The 11,537-nt window shown below is 36.5% G+C and overlaps 1 long non-coding RNA gene across 1 annotated transcript; it reads left to right on the forward strand.

Moving 5' to 3' along the window:
• The first annotated feature begins 1,374 nt into the window (after positions 1-1,374).
• On the forward strand, positions 1,375-5,388 carry LOC128314231 (uncharacterized). Its single transcript, XR_008295723.1, has 4 exons — positions 1,375-2,527; positions 3,125-3,216; positions 3,661-3,789; positions 5,106-5,388. It is a non-coding gene; the product is annotated as an uncharacterized LOC128314231 (long non-coding RNA).
• The last annotated feature ends 6,149 nt before the right edge of the window (positions 5,389-11,537 follow it).

The following is an 11,537-nucleotide window of genomic DNA, read 5'->3' on the forward strand; positions in this document are numbered from 1 at the left end:
AAATGTGCATTTTGGAGGCAATATAAAATGGTATATAAAGTTAGGTAACTTAAATTTATAGTAATGAATTTATGATCTTAAAGAAAATGTCTTTATTCCTAATGCCAAATTAAATATATAATATAAATATGTATTACATATATAATATAAATATGTATTAAATATGTAATATAAATATTATATATGTATGTATTTAAGGAGGGAGAGAGGGAGTGAGGGTGTGAGGGAGGGAGGGAGAGAGGGAGATGAAATTATATGTTTTGCCTTGTGGAACTCCAAGGAGAAGCAGTATAATCAAGATCAGTAAGGTGGTTTCCCCTTACTAAGACAATATAAAGCTCAATAAATTAAAAAAAAATGTTTGATAGTGATATCACGAATATTATAATCTTCCCAATTGTCATCATTGGAATAAAGTTTTACTTATTGCAGAGAGATAGCTTTGTAAACTTTCCCTTTGGCGAGCTGATTTTTCCATAAAAGTACAAATAGGGCTCCATGGCGTTCACCACACAACACAGCTTCCCTGGCTTTTAACAGCCTAATCATTCTTTTGTTGTTTCAAACAGAGCAGCCTTACTCCATTTGAGCCAGACTGGTTTAATGCTTCTTCTTCAAAATTAAGTTTTATCTTTAAGAGAAGGTGCGGTTTTTATATCGCTTAGTAACAAGGAAGGAGGTTTTCTTTTAACCTCTTTGTAGTCTACATGTCAATAGATGACAGATTTGTGCTATTTAAGCTAGAAAGAAGTCATACATTATCACCTCGATCTGGCCCAACATAAACTTGTTAATAACTGCAGTTTATGAATATTTATCATGAGACAAGTGGTTAAAGAGACAGTACATTTTTCATTTTCAGGTAGCATTCCTGATAATTATGCAATTTAACACTGATTAATCAGACTGAGTGAGGCTTTACAAATATGGGCATGCCTGATTTTGTCTTATCTTTTGTGAATCTTTCCTTCCTTGCATTTCAAAACACTCTGTATGATCTCTACTGGAAAATGCCTCAAGACCCTTTTGGAGACAGAGTTTTAGTCTTGACCAAAGCTTCTCCAGGATACAAAATTGGAGCTGGAATCAATGAGAATAGTTGAAACAACTGTTGTTAACTAATCATAGTTCCTTAATGGAAAATATTAGGAGATCAAACGTAGGCCTTTGAAATAGGATACAGTTTTGAAAGATGTGACATGCCATTATGAAGTGAACTAAAATTCCACATTCCAGAACCTCAGTTCCTCCCAGGTGTCAGTTTAGGTCCTCAGCCATTTTTCTGCTCCTTGCTCTCCATTTCTAAGGCTTTCCTGTGTGTGATCTATTTTCCTGAGAAAACTTTCCTGTGAGCTGAAAGCCTGAGAACTCTTAAGTTCAGATGAATGATAATGAGCATTGTCAAAGAGGCAGTAAAATTGAGTCCTTGGTTCTGGCTGCTGAGCCAAGAGCCACAGGAGTTAATTGTGTGAATGGTAATGAGACCAGGGAGGCAGCAGATGCTTGCGCGTGCCTTTACAATCCAAATCCCACCAACAAATTCCTCCCACAGAAACTTTGAGGGACATCTTGGCACCCTGGAGATGGAGAGAGACCCAGCCATCGCCACATGCCACCTGCTAGACCCATTGTTAAAAAAAAAAAAAAAAAAGCCCATTACAATAACAAAGTTGTTTGCTGTCTTTTGCAATGACTTTATGGCACTGGTTTTACCATGTTTGAGGAATGGAAGGAGAAAGAACATCTGATTCTTTATAGAGAAACATTTGCACCCAGAACAGTTAACGACTTACGTAGAAAGACTGATGCTCAATATATGATGCATATTCTTCTGATACGCCATGCCCTACCTTCTCCTCTTGTAACTCCCCACCTAAGCTGTTTATTCTAGGGCAGATTTACAAGGCCACATACTTTTGGATGACATTAAGGAAAGGAGACATTTTTGTCCCTACAGAAAAACCAAAAGAAAAAAAAAAGGTTAGGATGTAGAATTGTTATAAATATTCATTTCTTAATAAAAACAAAAACTCTTGATCTTTCTGAATAGCCTTAGCCAAAATGTTCTGTTTTTGTTGATTGAGAGTTGTCGCTCATCAATCATTTAATAATTTTAATTTGTTAGATATCTAGGAATAGGAAGGCCAGCGTGCCCTGGCTTAGGGAAATAAATGACCAGAATGGAGGCAAGCAAAATTGGAAATGATTCTTACATCCTGGGCATTTTAGGGTTGTTTGGCAGTATTTTATACGTGGCAGTTTAGAATTTTCCATGAGAACAGCAGAACAGCATGAAACATTAAGAAACTCAATTATATATTAGTTACTTTCACTGCTGAGGATGTATATACCTGCTTTGAGAAAACACTGGTCTGCTATTCCTTGTAGGAAAAGCCTATTACAATAACAAAGTTGTTGGCTGTCTTTTGCAATGACTTTATGGCACTGGTTTTACCATGATAGAGGAATGGAAGGTGATTTTCAGTCGTGGGATATAGGACTTCCTTCAATGGTGGCTGCAGATGGGGTAAGATTTGTCATGTTTACACTACCGGAAGAGAGAGGCTCAATGTCTCCGTGGAGGTTTAACAAAAGCTACTTAGGTTCTCACTTTCTGCTCACTGGTTGACCCTCACTATTATAAAAGTAGTTAGTTAGGCTGGAATTTCGGAATTCACTGTGGACAACATTTGATGATCTTGCATTAACAATACAGATTTTTAGGTTGAAATATTTACATGCTCTGTACGTTCATATCATTATTATCGGTTCTCAAGTTTTGGCCGTATAAACTCTATGGTGCTGGATTGTTCTGTTTGTCAAAACCCAAGATTCTATAGTAAATAAAAAAAAAAACTGTGTTCTTTTCATAATAATATAATATGTGCTTCTGACTTACCGAGAAGTCAGATATGGAAGCATGTGGGAGCAATATGTAAATGCCAAGCAAGCTGTTTATACTGGGATATGCTCCTGCATAATAATCATAATCCAATTCTAGCAGAAACCTTTTGAATTTAAAACATTGTAGAGTTACAGCAAAACAGAAAGAACCGCAGCAAATGTAGTTGCTGATTATTTGTGAAAAAGCTCAAATATGTTTACTTTTTTTTTTGCACATCAGGGGTTTCTAGAAGTTTAACACTGTCCAGAAAAATCACTTTCAAACAATTTCATTGTGCTTTGGTAAACTACACTGAATAAATATGGGAAGAGGTGAGATTTGCTTTTCCATATTCCTATTACTAGAAGAATCCATTAAAACAGAAATGCACAGCCATTTTGTCTATGAAAGTTTGTATGAAGAAAGTGCATATTATTTTATTATTTCCTTAAGTTAATGTTGGAAATTCAGACATTTGATGTGCAGACTTGATGTGCAGACTGTATTTGCTTCTTAAAATGTAAAGACAGATTTTTTTTTTATTGTTATTTATTTGGATGGTTAAATTCAGTACTTTTGGCAAAGCAACATACAGCACATTTGCTTGCCTTAAATTATGTTATTTGCTTTGCCAGGAATGTTAGTGTCTTTCATTTACCCTCACAACAGAAAGCAGAGTTTCTAGAAAAGTTTGTCAAAATAAATAATATACTCTTGAGTACTTGAGGTAAGCAGGATATCCAGGTGCACTTTTTATGCCTTCCTCCCAAATTTAGGATTCATTACTTTATACAAAAAAATATATTTGTGGAGAGTGACTTAACACTGGGAAGGCTGGAGTCGGTATGAACAATGATGAAACATCAAAGAGCTGATGAGTGAGAAGTGGGTTTCTTTGATCTCAGGTCAGTATCTCTTGTACAGCATTGTGTCTGTCCCCCATTAGCTTTTGCTCAAATACTGGAATGTTCCTGATTATAACATACGTAGGAATCTGAATGTCTACTCTCCTTTTCTCAGTGTCCCAGACTTTTTATTCGCACCTTTCAATGTACAGATAATTCACTTGTGTTTCCCTCTAGATGAGCCTGATCTTAGAGAAATACCACATGGTGGATGAAGATGTCCTAAGGGATCTGAGATTTTTAGAATCAGGAAAATATCACCTCCACCTTTGCCTCCTCTGTTTTCTCCAGTCCTAAGAATCACTTCAACTAATCTTGTAGTATTGATAATTGTCAAGGATACTATCCAAAGGACAAAGCAGTGATAATATATTTTCATTGCATGGGTTGCAATACGTTTCCATTCACAATTTCCCTTGATGTGTACTGATATCTTTTCCCATAGCTTCATAGTTTTGAAAACATTAAGAAATTTAAAATGGGACAGGCTTTTTCAATTAATACTTAAAACAAATAAAAAATTATGACTCTATGGGAAGATTTTGGAGGCAGTTACAGATATCAACAATTCAATATCAATTAGATATTAGCTGTGCGAAAGTTTACTTAAACCTGTGAGCCTTAGTTTCTATACCATAAAATTGTTGTAGGATTAATGTGGCAGAAAATACGTGCTTTGCTCTCCACTCAATATCCACTGTCCACTGTACTTTGTTAACCAAGTCTCGATATTTTAGCACTTTGTATGACGTGAAGGAGTTACTCCTCTAACCCAGACCTAAAACCTTATTAATCTAGACCAATCACAGCAATTCCACTCTCCTTGCTAGAGACTAAAGAAGGCTCATGTGACACAAATCTGACCAATGAGCTTTAAGTGGAAGGCTCCTAGAATATATTTGTTTTCTTATTATTTTTTTAAATTTGAGTATCGTTGACACATAATGTTACAGTAGTTTCAAGTGTATAATTTAATGATTTGACAAATTGATATGTTATGCTATGTTCATCACAAGTGTAGCTATCATGGCTATTACAACATCATTGACTGTATTCCTTACACTGTGCCTTTATAATAAGTATTCCCATGACTTATTCATTCCATAACTGGAAGCTTGTATCTCCCTCACCCTTTCACTCATTCCCACCCCCCCATCTCCCTCCCCTCTGGCAGCCATCAGTTTATTTTCTGTATTTATGGGTCTGATTCTGCTTTTTGTTTGTTTATTCTTTTTTTTTTTTAATTCCACTTATGAGTGGAATCCTATGGTATTTGCTTCTCAGTCTCACATTTCATTTAACATAATACCTTCTAGATCTATACTCTCCTCTGGGTGAAAGAAGATCCATAAAAGAAATACTGCCTTTTTGTGATTCAGTTCAGTGGAGAGATATTTCCTGGAAATATAATGACCATCTTGGGAAGGTAAAGGAACCCACACAGGAAGGCTAAGAAGGAGAAGGCAGCATACTGAAGATGAGAGAGCAGAAGTTAGGGAGAAACCTGTTTTCATGATGGCATCACTGGGCTGCTTAAATATTCCACATCAGAAATGCCCTATCTCTGTATATTTTGTGTTTTGCGATAATAAACTCCTTATTGACCCTTGGGGTTCTGTTACTGTATTGCATACATTTCTAGCAATTATAAACATTTCATTATTCAGGTTATAGTAAAAATTAAATAAGGAAATACAAACAAAGCCCGTGGCACATAATGGTGTTCAGCAACTATTGCCTTACTGTTACTGTGTTCCAAGATGCTAACGCTTAATCGCTATGTGAAATGCAACTTTTTTCAATGGCATATTTTATGAGTAACTCAATCTAAATGTAAACTCTTAAATTTGCCCTCTTAATTACATTTTTGAGTAGATATTTTCTAAAATGTTTTGCTGCTTTGGGGACAGTGTTTTCTAAAATGCTTTCTTGTCTAAGTGAGAATCTTCTTAGGAAATTAAATTCCTGTAAATAGAGAATATCGATTAGTTTATTATAAATAAACTCCTCTGGATTCGAAATAGATATTAGATGATAAGAAAAGACACCATATTGTCACAAATGGATAGTCCGCTATATGCCTTATAGGAAATTGGCATTATTTTCAAAGAAGCCTTCACAACTCTCCCCAGTTTTATTCCAATTGAAACATTTTCTGTAGTATAATTAATACACATTCAGACATTTATCATGGAAAAACTGTGTGCAAACTGTTCATTTTCTTCCTAGGTTGGTAAAGGGGTAGGAAGTATAGACATTTCAGAGGCCAGCCAGATAGCTAGATATGTGTGTCCCAAATCTATAAATCATGCGTTTCCTTGATCTTGTAAAATCTGAATTATTCTTGATAAAAGTTGCTATTTGAGAGAATACCTTGAACCTTTTCTTTTCCTTGTAAAACGAAGCAGCCCACAATGTGATAACATTGCTCTCTCTTACTGCACCACAAATCCTGGAGTCCTCCTCACTGAAAGTGGCTCACCTGGTGGATAGTAACCGTGGACTAAATAATTTCCCACAATTTCTAAGTAAATAAGTAATTGGATGATGAAGTCACAATTAAACTAGCTGAATTTACTAGTAGTACATTTTTGTGCATAACTGATGCTAATAATTCAACAGACATTTATTTAAGCTTATTATGCTATATTAAAGCCTTCTTTCAAAGGGTTGTAATCGAATCTATATATCCAAAATAGCATTCATTTGACTTACAGCACTCAAGTGGATGCTCATCGGTCTAAGTCATATTAGTTACCCTTTATACTTCCAGAAGTGATATCTTAAGAGTGAGTAGACATCAGTGTGTATATAGTGGGATGCTCCTAGTTTGAAAAAAAGAAGTTGGATATATTAGATATTTATTGGAGACATCCAGAAGTATTGTACATGAAATGGAAGCATCGAAAAGAAACTTTTTGCCACGCTTCAGTTTCTTTTCTTAATCCTTAGCTAGAAATACTTAAGGATAAATAAGCAGTATACCAAGATTTACTTTCCCACACCACTGAATGTTGAAGAAATACTGGCATGGAGAACATAAGGTAAACTTATAATTTATATATACTTGGTAGATGCAGAAACACACAACCAGGGATTCCTATGTATATACGTGTATACAAATGCACATGTATGTAATGACATTGGAAATATTTTCGCCTTCAGGAATAACTTCACGAAGAATTGCATCTCTTTTTCCAAGTATTTCTCTCCCTAATGCAAAGTGTACTGCCTCAATGGTGGAGGACAGGATGATAAGTGGTATAAAACATGGGATCCAGAGGAAACTTTTATTTCCTTCTCTATGAATTTAGCCAAATCAACAAGTTTTCTTCCGTCACCTCTATGTATATTCTTGAATAAATGGTATCCAACCTCTGGCCCTTTCTCTGGTAATCTTTACCATATGCCACCTGTTTAAATTCCCCGGAGCAGCCAAATCTCACAGCACATAGGATGTGAGTGCCATCTTGTACTTCAGGATTCCTACCACTTCAGACAATGGAGTACTCTCTGGAACAATGTGTCTCGAACTTTAATGTGCATAGGGATCAGCGGAGAATCTTATTAAGATGCAGAATCTGTGTGAGTAGGTCTGGGGTGCTGTCTGAGATTCTGCATCTCTAACAAATGTCCAGATAATGCCCATGCTGCTGCTCTCTGGACCCTATACTGTGTGGCAATGCTTTAAACTAAGAAGTGAGACCCAGCTCAGTTAAGGGCTTACCCCACTTCCCTGCAAAGTCCCTCACATCCCCCAAGCAGCAGATTTTGGGGAAAAAAATTAAATACAGGCTTAGTATTCTGCCTCAGTGTTCTGCCCTGAAGAGAAGGCATTTAAGGGACTATCGGTCACACGATTAATTCTAAAATCAATGTTGCTGCCTTCTGGTTTAACTTTGTGATCTGGTCTAGAATTTTGACTTGACTCCCAGTATGCGCCCATTCTCAGAATACTGGCTCTTAGGTGGCTGTCTTATTCTTTCATTTTAATCTCTAATTTCATAACCTGTCTGGCTGGGGAGGCATGAAGTCCTAAAATAAGCAGGAGCTCACCTACATGGGTCACATCCAGACTCAGCTGATTACCTGGTGCCAGACCCTAAGTCACTTGGTAGAACTTGGCATGCTACCTTTGGCAGGACCTCCCAAGTACTGATTGCCCACTCAGACAAAACTGACCCAGCATCTGTCACTGCATTTCATGGGCTCCAACTCTTCCCGATCCTCTGTCGATGGCTCGCTCTTGGCACTTGCATAGGTCTGCCTCCAGGTGTGTGGCCCTCCTGTGGGCATTTAATCTATTCAGTTTTGGTCGGAATCTACGAAGTCCATTTCTATTCTACAAGTCCAATCTGAGTTTAGGGCCCATTTTTATTTACCGACCTTTGATCTTATGGTGATAACTTTGTTCCAATAAAGAGTTTATATTGTTCAGTGATTTTTTATTATTATATTATTGAATAGATTAGTAAATGGAATACAGGGAATGACATAAAGAGATGTAATATGATTGATAGAAAGTCTAATAGTGCTTTCTAAATGAAAATCTTATTTGACAAGTTTTATCTTTCCTTGTCATTGCCAAGATATCATATCAAATTATATCCTTTTGCTTTCCCAGTATAGTGTGACATGATTCTTTTTTAAACTGTTCATTTCAAACTGTTTGAGAACAGGCAAATACTAGATGTGTGTCTTACCAAATAAAAGAGACAATTAAGCACCTGATAGACCTCTTTTAACTGTATTATTAGATATATTTCTATAGTCAGGGTCTGAAGGCATACTTAGATATATGTGATAGAGCTTTTGGAATTTTCATCAGTGAGCCAGCAAGTTTTCAAAAACATCATAGATCAGTACTATTAGTTTTGTCGATTATGTTTCAAAGGTGACAGTCATAAATCAAAAATGGAGAGCTTCCTCTTTCCAGCATAAAATTATATAAACATCTAAACCAAAAGTTTGAAAAGCAACAAGGATGGCAAATATAATCAACTTTTTTTTCCCCCTCCAATACATGTTAGGAAGAAAACAGACCCAGAATCTAAGAAAAAGAAACTAATCTTGCTTGTATATTTACTCTTGGCCAACCTCTGTGGGAAGCTCTGATTGTTTAATTCTTCCAAGAATTCTTGATGGTGTATTATTATTACTACCAGAGGATTAGACAGACTCAGGGAAGTTAAATAATTTGTTCAGGGTCACACAGCTAACAACTGGTCTTAAACAGTTCCAAGGTTTTAGAATACTTTAACTCTACCAACTTTTTTCTGGTAAAACTTTAGCTCTTATCTAATTTCCCAAGGTACACAGTAGAGTAATTACTTAGGCTTGTTATGGACATGTGGTGTCAAGCAGGACCAGGAATTCCTCCTACAAAACATCTCACGACAAATGCTAAGAGGAATGAGTGTAATGTTATCTTAATCTACAAGAAGATTGTGAGATTTGTATTATTCTTTTGACGATGGGGAAGATATGACATGCTCAGATGGAAGTGAATATTTATTTCTCTACCTATGCTTTTGCATTTTACATGCTCTAATAAAATGCAAATAACCAAGAATTTAAAAAACAAAAACAAAAACAAAAACAACTCCACATCTGCAGGGCACCTGGGTGGCTCAGTCTGTTAAACATCCGACTCTTGATTTCAGCTCACGATCTCAGTTTGTGAGCCTGAGCCCCGCGGCTATGCTGACAGCACAGAGCTTGCTTGAGATTCTCTCTCTCTCTCTCTCTCTCTCTCTCTCTCTCTCTGTCTGCCACTGCCCCCTCTCAAAATAAATAAATAAAACATTAAAAAAAACCCTCTACATCGGATTATAAGAAATTTTAGGACTTTAATTTTGTGTTTCAGTACCAAAAAAGACACTATTCATACAATGGAGAGACGTTTGAGCTTTGTAGTTGAGTCTTACATTCCCCTGCCTCTTAGTAACAGGGGAAACATTACAGATTTGGAATTATAAAGCTTCATTTTCTTTAAAACAAGAGTAATCAAAATAAATGGCATAATAAAACTCTTATTAGAAATGACAGGATGTATTGCAAATGTCAGCTGGTATCTTTTCTCTAGTTTAGCAACTTTCAGCCAACTTGGGCTGAAGTGGTGAAAGGAACATTGGGGACAGAACATACACAACTGGATGGAAATAACCAAGATTCTCCTCCGGGAGTTAGGAGCCCTTTGTCCTCATGCCTAACATCATTCAGAATTCCTCCAGAAGAAGAGCCAACTCTTCCCTTTGTCAACAAAGGCTACCATCTAGAAGGTGGATGGACTTCAAGGAACATTCAATCCTTCTTCTCTGGGTATCTGAGATGTGATTTTAGAGGGTATAAACTTCTTCATGACTACTTACTCATGACCTTGTAAAATTCTAGAAGACAGAGAAAGTTCAATCAAATCATCATTAGATGACAACTAACAGACGTTTATCATTTTTCTCCCCTAATAACAAACTGTTTGACAAATAGCAAATGACAGGAGAGCAGTGTCTTTTGTTTTGTTTTGTTTTGTTTTGTTTTGTTTTGTTTGTACATTCTTTTCAGGGCTACCAAATAAGGACATTTTGAACTGCTGAAGCTAATCAAAAGTGCAAGATTTATTTCCTATTTTGTACTTTTTGCAAATGAGTTTGGAAACACAGGAGTATATCCTAAGGAGAAATCAAAAGCCCAGGGCTATCAAGTAGGTATATATAACTTCTCAGGAATGGATTGGTAAGCTGCAAATGAAATGGAGCTTGATGAGAGTGATATCACAAGTAAAAAAAGAAGCCATCCTCCATGAAAGAATTCCAAGACCTGATCATAGAAACACACTCTTTATGAGTACAATATATACTAATTTACAACCTATTCTAAATACTTCAGTGTGGTAATCTGAAGCTGGTTTGACGAGGATTAACTAGGTTCAAACTCATTGTCAAAAATAAAAGATAGATTTTTAAATTTATTTTTCCTTGTTAAGTGTTCAGGACAAGTGTCCTCTACGTTAAGGTAATCAAGTCTATGGCCCTTAGAGATTTTGGGGATAGACTTATCAAATCCACAAAGAAAACTCTCCTAGAACTAATGGAATGAGATTACCTTTGAATTCTCACCCCAACTTTGAATAGTCACTAATTCCTTTCTTTGCTCTTTTGGTGTTTGCAAAGGGGTTCGCTAAAGCCTGCATTGATATAATTATTGGCTCAGCTTGTTAGAGATCCAGGCCAGATGGCTATGGGTTTCTAAAGTCCTAGTTGCTTGTGGTAGTCTTCCTAGTTTGCCTATAGGGTTTGGGGATCAGCAATTTGAAAGGGCTACAACCTTGTAAAACAGTATTATTCATGGGGGCAGAATGTTCATCAGCATGACCCAGTGCTAAATACATTCATTATAGGCATTCCTATTCTGCACAATTTGCCACACAGCGCTGGTTTCTGGAGGGGGAAAAAAGACAATGGCTTATAAAATGCTTTTGAATGCCTAAAAAGAAGGAGAGTTCACGCTGGGAGTCCTCTGCTTTCTTTCTTGGAAGGAACCTTCTTAGTGACTTTAGCTGAGCTCTGCTGAGAGTAAGCAAAGTGGAAAAATCAGAAAATTACCTTTTTTATATGTTTCTGGGGGGCAAAATAGAGAGTGGGAGAAAATAAATGGAAAAAAGTGACAGTGAGATTATGCGAAACAGCAAATATGCAAGTGGATGAAGACAGCTGAGGAATAATGCAAGAGGCACACACACACACACACAC

The sequence above is a fragment of the Acinonyx jubatus genome, chromosome B1 (assembly GCF_027475565.1).
Source record: "Acinonyx jubatus isolate Ajub_Pintada_27869175 chromosome B1, VMU_Ajub_asm_v1.0, whole genome shotgun sequence".
Lineage (NCBI taxonomy): Eukaryota > Metazoa > Chordata > Mammalia > Carnivora > Felidae > Acinonyx > Acinonyx jubatus.